The following is a 17029-nucleotide window of genomic DNA, read 5'->3' as shown; positions in this document are numbered from 1 at the left end:
GGGAAGGGAAATCCAAGATTGCATGCACTGCATTCATTTATGTCTCTTTAGTCGCCTTTAATCTGGGACAGTTTCTGCTTGCTTTTTTGTTTCATGACATTGATACTTCAGTTATGTTAGGAAAGTCTCAGTTTGTGCTTGTGTGGTGTTTGCTCATGTTTAGATTCAAGTTCTGCACTTTTCAGGGAGGAATACCATGGACATGATGTGCTCTCAGTCCATCCAACCAGATCAGTCCCGTCTTTGACGATGCTAACATTGACCACTTGGTTGCAGTCGTCTCTGCTGCTTTTTCCATTGTAAGGTTATTTTTGAGAGATAACCGTAAAGTTTGCTGTGGGGTTTAGAGGTTTTGAGTCTGTGATTATGGCTATACCCTATTACTCCGTAAACTTATAGCACTAGGTGTAGCTTCCACTGATGGTCGTTGCCTCTTGAATGAATGATGATTATAACTTTTCCAAATGGTGATTTTCCAGTTCGATCATTCCTTCTATATTTGTTGGCTCTCTGCTGTAAAGAAGAGCTTTCCCTTTGTGTGTGTGTGTGTGTGTGTGTGTATATATATATTTTTTTTTAAAAAAAATTAATTAATTTATTTATTTTTGGCTGTGTTGGGTCTTCGTTTCTGTGCGAGGGCTTTCTCTAGTTGTGGCGAGTGGGGGCCACTCTTCATCGCGGTGCGCGGGCCTCTCACTATCTCGGCCTCTCTGGTTGCGGAGCACAGGCTCCAGACACGCAGGCTCAGTAGTTGTGGCTCACGGGCCTAGTTGCTCTGCGGCATGTGGGATCTTCCCAGACCAGGGCTCGAACCCATGTACCCTGCATTGTCAGGCAGATTCTCGACCACTGCACCACCAGGGAAGCTCTGTGTATATATTTTTATATTTATTGTGGATTTATGAAATTTTAGTTTATTCAGTAGATTATAATTCTTTACCATTATTATTTTGGTGTTCAAATTGTACCAAATCTATCCAGTTGATGTTTAACTTTGTTTTTTTTTTTGTTTTTTGGTATAATTTTTGATATGTTTAAAAGTATTGATTTCTTGGAACTTCCCTGGTGGTCCAGTGGTTAAGACTCGGCACTCCCAATGCAAGGGGCATGGGTTCGATCCCTGGTTGGGGAACTAAGATCCTCATGGCTCATGGTGTGGCCAAAAAAAAAAAAAAAAAAAAGAAAAATAAAAAATACTGACTTCTTCTGGCTTCTGGATTTTGTGTTGTACTTAGTGGAAGCCCTTTCTTGCCTAAACTGTTGATCATCTAAGTCCCAGGTTTTCTAACCTTTGCTGCTTGCCTTGTGAATACTTCCATTGCTTCTAAGCACCACAATGGGGAGTGGCTGGGAATAGAACAGAATGGTGCAGAGAAGCCCAGATGGTTGCTATGCATAGCCAAAAACAACCATTATAGCACAAAGCTTGTTTAAAAAAAAAAATTAACCCTCGGAAATTGAAATCCTTAAGCGTATTCAAACTTCCCCCTTTCAAGCAATGTGCTAAGTGTATTTAATCTTTTCTTAACGATTCAGGACATTAGGAATATTATTATTATTACTTTTTGCTGTGAGTGACACCTCTTCTACCTCCTGAATTAAACAGGAGTGTTTCTCATTAGGTTGAATGACTGAGTCTAGGCCACTTTAATTTTAAGAGCTTTTGTATTTGCTATTCTTAAATTAAAAAAAGTTTTTTTCACCTATTTTCCTTCACTATCTTTTGCCTGCCAGTTAGCTCTGCTTTCTTGTTGTTACTACTTTGTTGCTTCTAATAGTCTCCCCCTTCTAATCTGCTGTAAAGTTGGGAAGCCAGATACCCACAATATTCTAATAATCTGGGTTTAAATAACAAATACACTCAAGTGTGAGGCCCTGGGAGTCTCCCTTAATGAGTGGATGGGCTGTATGTTTTTTTCCACTTAAGAGACATGGCTTTTTCTGACAGTGTTGGTGGCAGTGAGGATCTCAGTCATTCATAACTGCTCTTTGAGATAGGTAGGGCAAGAGATGCTCTCGGTAGTTTATAGAGGAAGTAATGGGTGGTGGTGGTAACGTTATTATTAGGAGAGCTGGAATTTGAATCTGTTTTTTTCCTCTAAATCTATTAAATATTGTTTTTAGTAATACTTCCTTGTCCCATCTATTACGAATAATACTTTCTAGAAAGCTATGTTGTATACTGGCTTTAAGTATGGATCTCTCATGGATTTTTATTAAATGTAAGTTTTATTTATTTTTTATGTTTTAAAAATTTATTTATTTATTTTATTTTTCTGTGTTGGGCCTTTGTTGCCACGGTGGTCTTTCTCTAGTTGCAGCGAGTCGGGGCTGCTCTTCCTTGCAGTGCGCGGGCTTCTCATTGCAGTGGCTTTTCTCTTGTTGCGGAGCACAGGCTTTAGGCGCGTGGGCTTCAGTAGTTGTGGCACGCAGGCTCAGTAGTTGTGGCTCGTGGGCTCCAGAATGCAGGCTCGCTGGTTGTGGCGCATGGGTTTAGTTGCTCCGTGGCATGTGGGATCTTCCCGGACCAGGGATCGAACTCATGTCCCCTGCATTGGCAGGTGGATTCTTAACCACTGTGCCACCAGGGAAGCCCTAAACGTAAGTTTTAAAATGAAGCAGGTTACTAGCACATAATTTTCAAGTTCCCGTTGGCCTGCAGAGTGTGGGTCCCAGACTAGAAGTGGGAAGAAGGTTGAGACTGTTAGACTTAATCAGTTATCTATTTTATTATCATTAATAATTATTAATTTTGTGGGAATTCCCTGGTGGTCCAGTGGTTAGTACTCCGCGCTTTCACTGCTGAGGACCGCGGTTCAATCCCTGATTGGGGAACTAAGATCCCACAAACCTTGTGGCGTGGCTAAAAAAAAAAAAAAAAATATATATATATATATATCTATATATCTATATATCTATATATCTACCTATGTACATAAATAGATAAATTTCATTATCTGTTAGTGCTATTATATACAATGCTTTCTGCCTGGAACCCTCTTTGCATGGTTGGTTCCTTTCAGCTCTCAGATTAAATGTTGCATGTTCAGAGAGCCCTTCCCTGACCTGAAATTACTTCCCTCTTCCTACCTCCCTCCTCTTTTATATCACACACCCTATTTATTTCCTTTATGGCTTAATCACTTTCTGGAAATACCTTCTGGAAATATCTTGTGTATTGTTAATATCCAGTAAAACGTTAGCTCTGTGATTTTATCCTTTGTCCATCTTTAGGGTTTATTTTATCTCATTGCTTAGGTCTTTTTGAACTCCTCTGAGCACCTTCCTTTGCCCAGGAATGAGGCTCTCTGAATTTAAGGACTTCTGTGAGGGCCTTGTGTCTTGTTTACCATTGTATCCACAGAACCTGGAATAGCAGTCCTGTGGAATATGATATAATTTCAGCAAACATTGTGAAGTGAATGTAATGACAACATATTGGCTTTTTCACTTGAGAGGTGCATTTGGGGCTTATAGTCTAATGTGCTTTTCAAAGAATAAGCATATGGCCATAGCTGCATTATTACTGATTAATAATACCATTTTATGTGTCATACTACTTTGTATTTTTTTTAAACAGAAATTTTCAGTTATGGGATAGCTGGTCCATCTGGTTTGAAGCCATAAAAAATACTTGAATCTTTTTTTTTTTTTAACACTCTGTGAATCTTAAAGAGTGATTCTCAAACTTATGTCTGTGAACCACTCTGACAGAGCAAGAAGACATGCAGGCCAATATTTTGTTTATTTTTATTTTATAGTCAGTATTTCCTTTTAGGTTCTATTTTTGGCACAGAAGCTGCATTAGTAGGGGAGGAAGACCAGGCAACTACTGCTGTATCCCCAATTTAGTTTGTCTTATTTGCCAAGTGAGGACTGCATTGGGTACTTGGATAAAACCAGGGGAGAAGAATGATTTAGTTGGAGATGCGAGGGAAAATTGCACCTTCCATACACTGGTTGGTCTGTGGCAAGAAGCTAGCTACCTACTGTTTAACTCTATGCTTTGTTCTGAGTTATTTTTGGAATAAGTCATGTGATGGAAAGAAAGAATATAGAAGATAGGAGAAATTGAGGAAAAATTTATTCCCCCTCAGTGTTTCACAAGATGTCCTGGGGAGAAGGAGTATGAATAACTAATTTTACCCTTAGTCTGTTTTTAGAGTTTGTTCCATCTCAAAGGCATATGATTAGGTCTTGTTGAATTCTTCTGAATGCCTTCCTTGGCCATACTACTAGATACTACTACTAGATTCTCTGAATTCAGGACTTCTCATAGTATTTTTTGCTTGGTTGCCTTCCTTTTCCTAAGATGATTTAAAAAAGCCCTTTAGGTATATAGAAAGCTCTGTGCCCATTAAATGATAGCTTTTTTCTGCCAGTCACTGAAAGGTATAAGACTTAAAAAAAGGAAAAAAAAAAAAAAAAAAAAGCAGCATCAATTTGTTTGAACTTGCACATGTAATATCTGTTTATTTTTGTTGTTGTTGAAGTTGAACCAAACTTCAATCAGAATGAAAGGGTGGGGAGCATAAGGGAGGGACAATTATATTCTCAATTTATGTAGAAAATAGAAAATGGCTTTGAACATGTTGATGATTTAAAACAAAAAAAAAGGCCAGGTTTCGTGTTTACTGTACAATCATTAAAAGCACGTTTGCTGATGATATATCTCTGGAATTCTTGGTTCAGGCATATCTTCCATTTGGTAGGTAGGAAAAATGAGGCACACAAAATCAATCTAATTTGTCCAAGGTTACATACAGAAAATTATAAGGAGCGTGTAGATTTCCAGACTCTACCTAATATTTTATCCAGTTAGTTGAAATGTATATGGACTTCAAAGAGGACAGGTGAAGTACTTAATATAGTTTCCTAGCTGTACATAGTAACTGCTCAGTTAAATTTTGCTATTATTAATTATTCAGGGAGAAGGTTTGTTCTGGTTGCTGATAATGTATATTTTGATGATGTTTTTGAGTACAGAGACATAATATTTGTATTCATGCTGGTAAGAAGAAAATTAAATTGAATTACAGTACAAAACTTTTGCAGATACTTTGCAATACAGACTTTTGTGTTTTGGATTTCTGCTTTCATGACTTTTAGGCCACTGTTAGTTTTAGATAAGAGAAATTTGAATCTCTGATTCTATTCTTCAAGGGCCTGTATCTGCCTTTTTAGGCGTTTTGCATAACAAGTACAGGTCGTTTTGTGTTGAATGCTAAGTTTACTTTAGTGTCTGGTGTTAGATGATTTGTATAGCATTAAGTGAAATGTTTTAATGTATTGTAGTGTTGAGGATATCTTTGATGTAATTTTGACATGAGTATTATATATTGATTAAATTTCTGTTTTTAAATATTAAGGAGTGCAAATATTTTAATCTTTATATGCCAGGAATTCTGGGATCTTCTTGTTCCCCCTCCTTAAATTGCTGCTGGTGGAGATGGAAGCCCATCTCAATGTTAATAAATGCCATCACCCATTTCCCTTCCCCCAGCTTTACACTGGAGCCTAGTTTGCCTGCAGCTGCAATGGTAGGCATCCTTCAGGAAGTGACCTTGGCTTGTATTAATCAAATTCAGAACACACAAAAAGCTTCTTACTAACATGCTGACTTGATGTAAAATTTTATCGCATCCATTTTCTTTCAGAATGAGGCCATCTTGTAAAAAGAAGATGTACAGAAGACTCCTCCAATTTAATACATTAAAAAAGCTTCTGCAAACCATGTTTAAAAAAACACCTAGATTTTAAAAGTAAAGACTCTTTATAGACAAATATGCATAAACCTAGATCATGAAGGTTTGGGAGTTGTTGCTAGAAAATTACTTGTTTTAATGCTGAATTAAAAAAAAAATCCCTCTACATTAGGATCAAGTTTATTTACTATCTTAACTACATTAAATTGCTGTGGAAAATTTATACCTATGAATTTATTTTGGGGCCCTTTAGTAGTTATATATTAAGTAAGATACTTTTGTATATTGGTTATCTTTGAGTGTTCAGAAATGACTGTGGTGTCTTACTCTGTTGGTTTGGGTAAGAAAACTAATGCCCTACATGGAATCATTTTCTTAGGTAGTGGTACCACCTACAGGGCCTTATAAATATAACTTAAAATTAAGTCAACAAGACTGCTAAAATTCGACCACCTATTGTATTAATGAGAAATATTCTAACTACAAATTCACACAATTGCTTATTAGTATTTAACTGATCATTATGATAGAGCAGTTAATACAGCTTTTTCACTTTTATCATGTAACGCGTCACAGAAATCTAGTTTTTAAATGTAGGGTGGTTAAGGTGTGTATAGTACAGATGTTCATTTTAACCTTGATCAATGTTAAATATAGAATGTTGGGAAGAGTAATGGATTAGTTTACTGATGTTTTCTGCATTTGGGAGACATTTACATTAAAAAAAAAATAATTGGAGAGTAGTTGAGTCTATTGCCAAGGGGTTCACTCTTGAGTTTATTGTACATAGTCACTTCTGTGTACCTAACTGTTTGAGGAGAGAAATACAGGAAAAGAAAGCTTAAACCTTAGGAGCTGTACCTGCATTTTGGTAGGTGTACAGTATGAAAAGTACAGGCATGTTGCACGTTTATATTAATGATTAGGAGAGGAGGTGGAGAATCTATGCAAATAAAAAATTGGGGTTAGATAAATACTTTGATTAAATGTCTTCAATATCTGAGTTATTTTTAAAGCATTTACTGGAAACATAACCAGCATTATCTTTCATCATATTATAAATTGTTCTTAGAATTGCAGCCTCGTGGAGGTAAATCTATCTCTTTAACTTGCCTAAGTTCACTCTTTGTCTCCATACCAGCATTAATGATTGGTTTGTTAGATACTACAGGATAATTTCAAGGAAAATTACTCGATCATTTCTCCCCTCAAATACCTGTTTAAAATACATGGTCTTCAATAAAATCATCACCTTGAACTTAAAATGTTCTTTGCCTCCTCCTCTGCTACCATCCCCCCTCCAAAAAAAAAAAAAAAAAGGAAAAAGGAAAGCCTTGCAAGAAAAGGAATACAGGCAATCCTGGTGGCCAATGAGTTAATGTTCATTTGCAGCCTGAGGGTCAGCGTACAGTCTCTGTTTCCTGATTGGCTGCTAAAAGGTGAAATTGAAACCACTGTAAACTTTTGACCCTGTAGCAATTCTTGTGGAACGCCTTCCACTGGTGGAGCCCAGAGCTTCAGCTCACCTCTCCACCCAACCCCTCCCACCCCCTTTCCTGTATTTATTTTGTGTGATCGTGCAGCACTGCATGCAGTTTTTCCAGGAGATGGGGGAGAGGGAGGTGGAACAAGCACCAGCAAGCGGCTGGCTTCATGCCTGTTTTAGCAACCATGTCATTACTAACTACAGCTCAGCCAGAGATACGGGGCTTGTTAATAAACTGGTCTGCCAACCGGATTATTTTAGTTTTCTCCTTAATCTCAAGGTAATTTAAAAAATGCAGAATGGTTATATTTACTGCCATTGTTCATCCATCAGTGGATAGTATCTTAGTGCAAGCAAAATGTATGGCATGATTTCCTGAATGTGTTGAGTTAAAAATAGCTTTCATATTCAGCAACCTTTATACACCCCATTAATGTTTCCTCTGTCTCTCACGATTTTTACACAAATAACTAACATTTTACAAAAGTTTTTTCTTCTTTGCTTTTGTCTTTTGTTATAAAGAAACTCAAATGGCATTTCGGTTCTAACTATGGAAAATAATTGCAGAAGTTATCTGTATATTCAAATTTTGTTAATAATTCTTTCTTCCCCCTTTATTTTTTCTTGGCTGAGGTAAATGGTTTTGGATTTGTCTTTCATTCACGTGTAAATAGTGCTTTATAGTTACCACAGCAATCCTATGAAAAAGGCAGGGCTGCCCTTCTCTCTTCTCTCCTTTAATATTATTATCAGACTCTGTGTCTTCATCTTCTGGTTCTTCCTTGTATCCCTCGTCTCTGGTGCAGTGTAGCAGGTTGATGCTCAGCAGATGCTTACTGAATGAACACAGTTTTCATTTCGGAAACTATAGTGGTTATTTGTACCTGCTTCTCCTTTCCTAATTAGCAGCAGGAACCGTATTTTGCTTATACTTTTGAGTGCCTGTGCAGCGCCTGACATCTAATAGGTGCAGAACAAAAATTTAAGTGAATTAGATGCCTCCCACAAGATCACTTTATGAATCTGAACTTCCAAAAACTAGGTTTTCTGAAATCAAGGCTTCTTTTTTAACTGCCTCATTTAAATTTTCAGGTTGGCTCCACATAGAACTAAACATTTATTATAACTTATTAAATGACTGTGTAGAATAAATTACGACAAATCAGCTTGCTCCTTTCTAGTGTACATCACAGGATAGGTGGTAATACGTGTCAGGTTTTTTTTTTCTTTTTTTTTAACCCTGTCCTTACTTTACTAGGCCTGTGTATGCTGTAATTTGAAATAATTCCTGCTCCCCTTGTCAAAAAGATTATGGTATTTTTGAAAGTTTGTCATCAGTGTATTACCAATGTTCTCTTGGGTACCAAATACGTTTTTCCTTATTTACTTGAACACATAATTATGGGCTAAATAATAAATTTTAAAGAGAAAATTCTTTTTATTGAGTTAAGTTTATACAGCTTCAAAAACAGTAGCATCTTTTTATATAATTTAAAATTTTCTTTTTTTAAAATAAATTTATTTGTTTTATTATTTATTTTTGGCTATGTTGGGTCTTTGTTGCTGCGCGCGGGCTTTCTCTAGTTGTGGCGAGCAGGGGCTACTCTTCGTTGCGGTGCACGGGCTTCTCATTGTGGTGGCTTCTCTTGTTGCAGAGCACGGGCTCTAGGCATGTGGGCTTCAGTAGTTGTGGCTCGCAGGCTCAGTAGTTGTGGCTTGTGGGCTCTAGAGCACAGGCTCAGTAGTTGTGGCCCACGGGCTTAGTTGCTCTGCGGCATGTGGGATCTTCCCGGACCAGGGCTCGAACTTGTGTCCCCTGCATTGGCAGGCAGATTCTTAACCACTGCGCCACTAGGGAAGCCCTTAAATTTTCATATGGTATTAAACTTATATCCTTTTTTCCCCTTTCATTATAGCTACAAATTGGTTGCAGTTGATTGTTGCAAGTAAAATCCGGTGTTACCGTTTTGACAAAGGATATATTTATTGCTTGGTAAATAATCTCAACTGCAAAAAAATTTTTAGTTTATGCCAATATTATGTAATCTTTAAGTAACCTGACATTTAGTTGGTGCACAAACTTACTCTGTAGTGCTTTGAAGATGAGTGGGCAACAGCTGGCTTTTCCCAAAGATGGTGATTCCCCATCTCTATCTATGATTTTAGGGAACTGAGGATGGAGTACCTGGGAGTCCTGCCTGCAGCAGCATGGAAAGAACAATGAGTTTTATATGATTAGTAGTAGAATCCTTGCCCCCTTCCATGTTCAACAGCAAAAGAAAAACACATTCAGTAATATTCAGTGGCCTCTTTTTGTCCAGTTGATGTTTCCAAGCATCAGCATCATGTAGTTTGGATTTTCCTCTCTGTCATCTCCCCTCCCCCAGTTTGATTCTTTGTTCTGGCCTCAAGGCACACCTTCTCAGATAGCTATTAACGAAGCTCAGTTTGATCTCCCCCAAGCCCCGATAGCTTTCTAGTGGTGCAGGTTTTGATAATGTGGATCTCATCAGTCACCTTTATGTTATTTATAGTAGAAAAATTAATGTCATACCCTGCCCCCTCCCCCACTGCGATATTTAATATTTTGGGGTTGTGTCATTCAATTTTTATGTCGGTCTGATTTGACTTTGTGTGTGTGATTGACTAAAGTCCAAACTACGAAAAGGGGTAAGGATAAGGTTGTTTTTTGGTTGTGGCGCGTGGCTTGCGGGATCTTAGTTCCCCAACCAGGGACTGAACCTGAGCCCTCCGCAGTGAAAGCGCAGAGCCCTAACCACTGGACCTCCAGGGAATTCCCAGGATAAGCTTATTTTTTTTTTTTTTATTAATTAATTAATTTATTTTTGGCTCTGTTGGGTCTTCGTTTCTGCGCGAGGGCTTTCTCTAGTTGCGGCAAGTGGGGGCCACTCTTCATCGCGGTGCGCGGGCCTCTCACTATCACGGCCTCTCCTGTTGCGGAGCACAGGCTCCAGACGCGCAGGCTCAGTAGTTGTGGCTCACGGGCCTAGTTGCTCCACGGCATGTGGGATCTTCCCGGACCAGGGCTCGAACCCGTGTCCCCTGCATTGGCAGGCAGATTCTCAACCACTGCGCCACCAGGGAAGCCCCCAGATAAGCTTATTTTTGATGAAGGTAATAAGTACAGTCCCAGGAAATCTGCTTTGATTGTTGCCTTTGAAGAATCTTGGTTCTAGGCAAGTTAACTGCAGTTCCCCAACAGTTCCATACTTTACGGGATCCTGGTATATAGTACTTTTTAGACCATCTGCTCCTTGCAGGTTCTTGGTAGGCAAGCCAGTCATTGATCTTTGACTATTTGGGGACCTCTCTAATCCAACTGCATACCTCCTGGGAGAGGAGAATTTTGTAGACGGTGTTCCTTTGGGTCCTGGGGGTTATAGGGTACAGATTGGCTGGGTCAGCACTCCTTTGGATAGTCCTCACCAGCAGTACAACAATATTTGAGTATTAAGCTCTCTTGCCAACCTTACACGTTAGGCAGCAGACTTGTTTCCCGGGTCAGTCATTTGGGTACTAGGTACATTCTGACTCAAATTCCTTTTCCTTCCCACACCTCTTGTTCTTAGGTACTAATGCCACCCCACTGACCCCCGTTAGACCCCCAAAAGGGGCAACAACAAAAGAACCATTTCTGAAGTGAAACTTGATTTAAAATTAGGGCCAGAAAACCTTGGATTTTCTTTACAGGACTTCTGCCTACCTTTTCCCCCTTCACTGTCCTCTAATTAAATTGGATATAAAAATTCAAGTTATAGGGACTTCCCTGGTGGTCCAGTGGGTAAGACTCCATGCTCCCAATGCAGGGGCCCTGGGTTTGATCCCCGGTCCGGGAACTAGATCCTGCATGCGTGCCGCAACTAAGAAGTCCGCATGCTGCAACTAAAGATCCTGTGTGCCACAATGAAGATCCTGTGGGCCACAACTAAGACCCGATGCAGCCAAAATAAATAAATAAAATAAAAATTAAAAAAAATTCACGTTATAAAACATTGAATTCATTTAAAAACTAAAACTGATGATTGTGTTTTCTCCTATTTTTTTATTTCACTGTGCTTGGTAATTCTTGTTATATTATGTGTCAGATAGTCTTGTTTGGCTAATAATTGTTTTTATTTATTGAGCATTTACATCTAGGTACTAATAAGTAACTTAAGCATTTTCACTTAATGTTCGCAAGAGCCTTAGGAGGTGTGATAGCCATTTTAAGATGAGAAATCTAAGGCTCAAAGATGTCTTTAGTTGACCCAGGGGTACCTAACCAGTAAGTGAAAGAGCTGGGAGTTGGTTGAGTCTAGATCTGGTGGGCTCTGAAGCTTCTGCCCTTTAGCCATTATGCTAACAACTAGCTATACTATTGTGGATTGGAAGATGTAGTCCAAGAACCACCTTACTTCTGGCATGTTTCTCAGTTATAAGCTAGAGACTACTGTGCTTATCAATAGACCTGGTACTAGATATATCAGTTCCTTTTATAACTTTAATTGCATGGCACTGATATATTACCTGGATTTTCCTCTTCTCCCTTTGTGATCCACATTATAATGTGATGTCCTTCCATCCTCAACCCCCATTCCCCCATTTTCGAACCTTTAATTTGAGTTTCAAAAGTGCAACAGACCCTTCACATCATGCAGCTAGATTGTGGTTGGTTGTCTTCTATACGCTACATGTGGATTGGCCATGGCTGTGATGTATTTGTTACTCGGAACTTGTGAATATGTCATTTTTTTCTTCCATCCTTTCTCAACAGACCTGCCAATTCCGCTATTAAGGGCATAGTTATGGTTCTTGTCTTTATAGATATCTCTAGAATTAGCAATAGTTAGATTGTTGCTTTATTGATACATTTGGAAAAGCATAAGGTGATGTTGAATCTTTCTTTGAATATTTTTATTGGCTCACTTTTTTGTTGCACTAGAGCCTGCTCCACATCTCCTCAAGTGCAAAGTCTGCTGTTCTTTATGTTCATGTATTTATTGCAGTTTATTCTGAAGAATTGCCCCTCACTTACCTGTCTCCCATTTAAAATTATTTTTTGTTGGTGACTCAAATGATGCACCCTTTCCTAGAGGGGAAGAAAATATCCAGGGCTTTTTTTTGCTTTACCCTTCTCCTTGCTTGCTTTATCCATCCATCTGGTGGGTATTTATCTTTTTTGGACTTCAGTATTTAATTAGCTTCTGACAGGATATTTATATTTAATTAATCGATTAATCAATTAATCGATTAATTAATGGCTGTATTGGGTCTTCATTGCTGCGTGCGGGCTTTCTCTAGTTGCCGCGAGCAGGGGCTACTCTTCGTTGTGGTGCACGGGCCTCTCATTGTGGTGGCTTCTCTTGTTGCGAGCACGGGCTCTAGGTGCGTGGACTTCAGTAGTTGTGGTGCACGGGCTTCTTAGTTGCTTCGCGGCATGTAGGATATTCCCAGGCCAGGGCTCGAATCCATGTCCCCTGCATTGGCAGGCAGATTCTTAACCACTGCGCCACCAGGGAAGTCCTATATTATTTTAAATTGTTAATTTGTTGAACATTCCTTTTGGACTAGTGGGAACGTCCCAAGTCAAATTACCCAGCTGGTTTCATCACTTTTCAGGACTTGAAGGTGATCTCCTTTATCTCCACTTTGTGTTATCCATGTTTACAAACTGTGACAGACTGTATTGTGTATGCCCTGCCTGATTTTTATTTTTTTTATTTAAAAAAATTTTTTTTAGCAGAAGTAGTAATACATGGCAAAATAAGGCGTCGAGCTCAAATTCCCAGGAAGAGGCCTTATACTTGATAGCTTTTTGTTGTTATTGTTTGTTTCTTATGTCCAGGGAAGGGAAAGGTGGGAAAAGTTATTTTGTGTGTGACTAATAATAGTACTTATATAAAGAAAGGGCAATAAAAATCAACACCCTTTTCTTTTTCTTTTTCTTTTTCTTTTTTTTGTTCTCAGGATCAAAATACTTGCTGAACAGTGGAGTCAGAGACCAATAAAAATAAACTCCTACTTGAACATCATCTGACTGGTTAGCCAGGTAATTCAGTTTTACTTTGGATCTTTTGTAATTTTCTGACTTCACCCTCTGAAGGTGCTGCCCTCTTCGTGATTCATGGTTTAATCTTAAGCCTGTTTTATGTGTCATGCTTTCCTCTTTAAGAATACTATTAGTTGAATGAAGGGACTTGGAATAAGTGAATATATATGTGTATTCTATATACAAACAAATTTTGGGGGAAGGGTCGGAACTGTATGTTACGGTTTAATATGAGACACTATCACCTGCCCACTGTTTCCTTATGTGTGAATATTTTAATGGCACATAGTCAAAATCTGAATCAGCCCCACCCATTTTGACTATTTCACCTTGTGAAGACCAGTTTCACCGGATTGCTTGTGCTGGTGTGCAACGTTTCATCTGACTCCTCTCCTGACTTTTATTATTGCATCAGAATAGGAAAAATGAGAATAGAAAAGTTGTCTGATAGCTAAGAAAGCGGTTATGCTTTTCTTAGCTAGTTAAATTTCTTTTTGCTGGTAACATTATTATTCTCTTGGTTAGCTAGGCTTGAAATGTGAGTCATCTTTGAATCCTACCCCCCTTTGATATTTTTAGTAAACAGGTCTTATCTGGTTTTCTGTTTTCATGTCTCCTGTATTTGTTCAACTTTCTGTTACCAATCTTAGCTTCCTAGGCCAAGACCCCTTAATTTCATGCTTGTGTTTGTCCAAATGTCCCTTAACTGCTTCTTATCTATAGTGTTTCTGCCTACTTGAAAGTTTGCTAGAAAATTTTCTTAAATATACCCCTTTAACCAAGCCTCTTTTCTGTTCTAAGCTTTGTGCTACTGGTCCCTGGCTTACAGAAAAAAAAAGTACAAACTCCCTTCTCTTGTATTTGAAACAGTCCTTTGGGAATTTATCTAAGCCTCCATCCTCAGCTCTTGCTATTTCCCTGTAAAATCCTTCAATTAATTATGGTATATACCCATTATATTCTGAACATAGTAGAGAACTATCTCCATAGTATTTATCTTAAAAAAAAAAAACTTTACTTGGAAATAATTTCCAATTTACAAAAGTTACAAAAATAAGAGTATGAAAAACATCTAGATATCCTTTAGCCAGATACACACTCTGGTTTTATTATTTGCATTCATGTGTGCTTTTACTCTTTCCTTCTCTCTCTTTCTCTCTCTTCTGAACTATTTGAGGGTATGTTATGTATAGTGTGCTTCTTTCCCCTAATACTTCTGCTTTATAGGGTCATTCTCTCATATAACCATTGTATAGTTATGAGCTTCATAAATGGATGTCGATACAAATGTATCCAGACAAAATATTCCAGTTTTGTCAGTTGACCTAATAAGGTCACTCACAGCATTTCCCTTGCTTCTTGTAACAGAAACCAGTCTCGGGTCAGATACTGCATGTAGTTATTATTTTTCTTTAGCCTCCCTTTTCCTGGTATATTTCCACAGCCTTTCTTTGTCTTTTATGGCATGGACATTTTTGAAGAACACAACCCTTCCCCTCCCTTATTAGGATGTTCTTCATTTTCTGTTTGTCTGAAGTTTTCTTGCAATTAGAATGTGGTTATGCGTTCTTGGCTGGAATACTGCATAGGTGATGTGATCCCCCGAGAAAGATGCACAACTTCTGGAGGCACATGGTGTCTTCTGTCCCTCATTGGGATGTTAATTTTGGTCACTTGGCCAAGGTGTTGCCAGATTTCTCCACTGTATAGTTTTTCCTTCTTTTGCAAGCAGTAAGCAGTCTGTGGGGGAGACAATGCTGGTACCACGAGTCTCGTCACAATTTGCCCTAGATTTAGCATTCATTGATGATTCTTGTCTGATCTAATTTTTTACCGTAATGGTTCCAAAATGGTCATTTTCTCATTCCATTCCCAGTGGAGCTCTTTTAATCACACTCCTGTGTCCTTGTGGAGAACAGTATTAGAGACCAAGATCCCTGGGTGGTGGAGGGTAGGTGTCCTTGTTGCTTCTGGGTTGTCTTCTCTTCTTGACCCTTACAGTGGACACAGCTAGGAAATATATGAATGTCTGTACACGTACATACATAAACATACTTGTTCGTATATACATGTTCATAGCAACATGAATATATGTAGTAGAAATCATGAGTTTATGTCAGTATGTCCAATTTCACTCCACATCTACAGGGTTCATTCTTTGCACCTCTCATTTCATATTTTTATGTCCGTTTTTTTAAAAAAATTTTATTTATTTTTGGCTGCATTGGGTCTTTGTTGCTGCGTGCGGGCTTTCTGTAGTTGCGGCGAGCGGGGGCTACTCTTCGTTGCGGCGCGCAGGCTTCTCATTGTGGTGGCTTCTCTTGTTGCGGAGCATGGACTCCAGGGTGCGCAGGCTTCAGTAGTTGCGGCGCACGGGCTCAGTAGTTGTGGTTTGTGGGGTCTAGAGCACAGGCTCAGTAGTCTTGGCTCGCGGACTCTAGAACGCAGGCTCAGTAGTTGTAGGGCATGGGCTTAGTTGCTCCGCGGCATGTGGGATCTTCCTGGACCAGGGATTGAACCCATGTCCCCTGCTTTGGCAGGCGGATTCTTAACCACTGCGCCACCAGGGAAGTCCCTTTATATTCGTTTTTATGCCATGAGAACTCTGGTTCCCAACATTGTCAGTACATTTACTGTTTTGCTCTATCTTATAATACGTCTAAAATAATTTCAGAATTGCTTGACCATTTCACTACAGTAAACAAACTTACTTAAGGTGAGTGAAGAATTTGTATATAGTTCTCCACTTCCCCATAACCGTCTTGCCCAAGACTGAGAGTAAATCTTGTATTCTTTTTTAATTATTGATTGATTGATTTATATTTATATTTAATTAATTTAATTTATTTATTTGTTTGTGCCGGGTCTTAGTTGTGGCAGGCGGGCTCCTTAGTTGTGGCATGAGAACTCTTAGTTGCGGCATGCATGTGGGATCTAGTTCCCTAACCAGGGATTGAACCCAGGCCCCCTGCATTGGGAGTGTGGAGTCTTAACCACTGTGCCACCAGGGAAGTCTCCCCCCACCCCCCCCCCCGCCTTTTTTGTAAGATTTGCATATTTGTATTTCTTTTTTTTACTTTTTATTAGAGTTGATTTACAATGTTGTGTTAGTTTCAGGTGTAAAATCCTGTATTCTTAAATTACTTGAATTAGTCCTCCCTCCTCCTACCTTCCCTTCCTTCCCCAGTTTTATTTCCCACCCTTACTTTCTGCATAATGTAGTTATGGTATTTGTTTGAAATGAAATGAGATTTATTTATTTGTATGCTTGAGTTTCAGTTTGTTTTAAAATTTAAAATTTAAAAAACCATTCTGATTGGTTATGTTTTGATTATGTAGAATATGAACACATTTTCCAAAGTCAAAATTTTACAGAAGATACACATTCCCTTCTGTATCCTTTCTACCCCATTTTCCCCATTCTTGGAGGAAACTATCTTCAGTGTTTTCTGAAGTATTTCCCTGTGTTTCTTTTTGTAATGACAAGCAGATATATGTATAATATATTTTATTTTTTCTTTTTGTTTTCACAAAAGGTAGCATACTATATATATTCTTTTGCACTTTGCTCTTTTCACTTAACTGATATCTCCTGGAAATAATGCCATATTACGCCAAAGGGATCTTTCCCATTCATTTTTAAAAATCATGGTAAACTTTACATAACATAAAACTCACCATTCTGACCACTTTTAAGTGTGCGGCTCAGGGGCATTAAGTCCCTTCACACTGTTTGCAGCTGTCCCCACCATCCATCTCCAGAATGTTTTCATCTCCCTACACTGAAAA

The 17029-nt window shown here is 38.6% G+C and overlaps 1 protein-coding gene across 2 annotated transcripts in view; it reads left to right on the top strand.

Annotated features, from left to right (window-relative positions):
* Nucleotides 1-17029, top strand: part of NCOA3 (nuclear receptor coactivator 3) — a 124573-nt gene that overhangs the window by 50133 nt on the left and 57411 nt on the right. For both annotated transcript variants that reach the window (XM_082431358.1, XM_082431357.1), the window contains exon 2: nt 13159-13240. The gene's annotated coding sequence lies outside the window, so the exon portion shown is untranslated. The remainder of the gene's footprint in view (nt 1-13158; nt 13241-17029) is intronic.

The sequence above is a fragment of the Balaenoptera physalus genome (assembly GCF_965194825.1).
Source record: "Balaenoptera physalus genome assembly, chromosome: 16".
Taxonomy (NCBI): Eukaryota; Metazoa; Chordata; class Mammalia; order Artiodactyla; family Balaenopteridae; genus Balaenoptera; species Balaenoptera physalus.
Note: the sequence above shows the minus strand (reverse complement) of the source record. Positions and strands in the feature narration are given on the sequence as shown.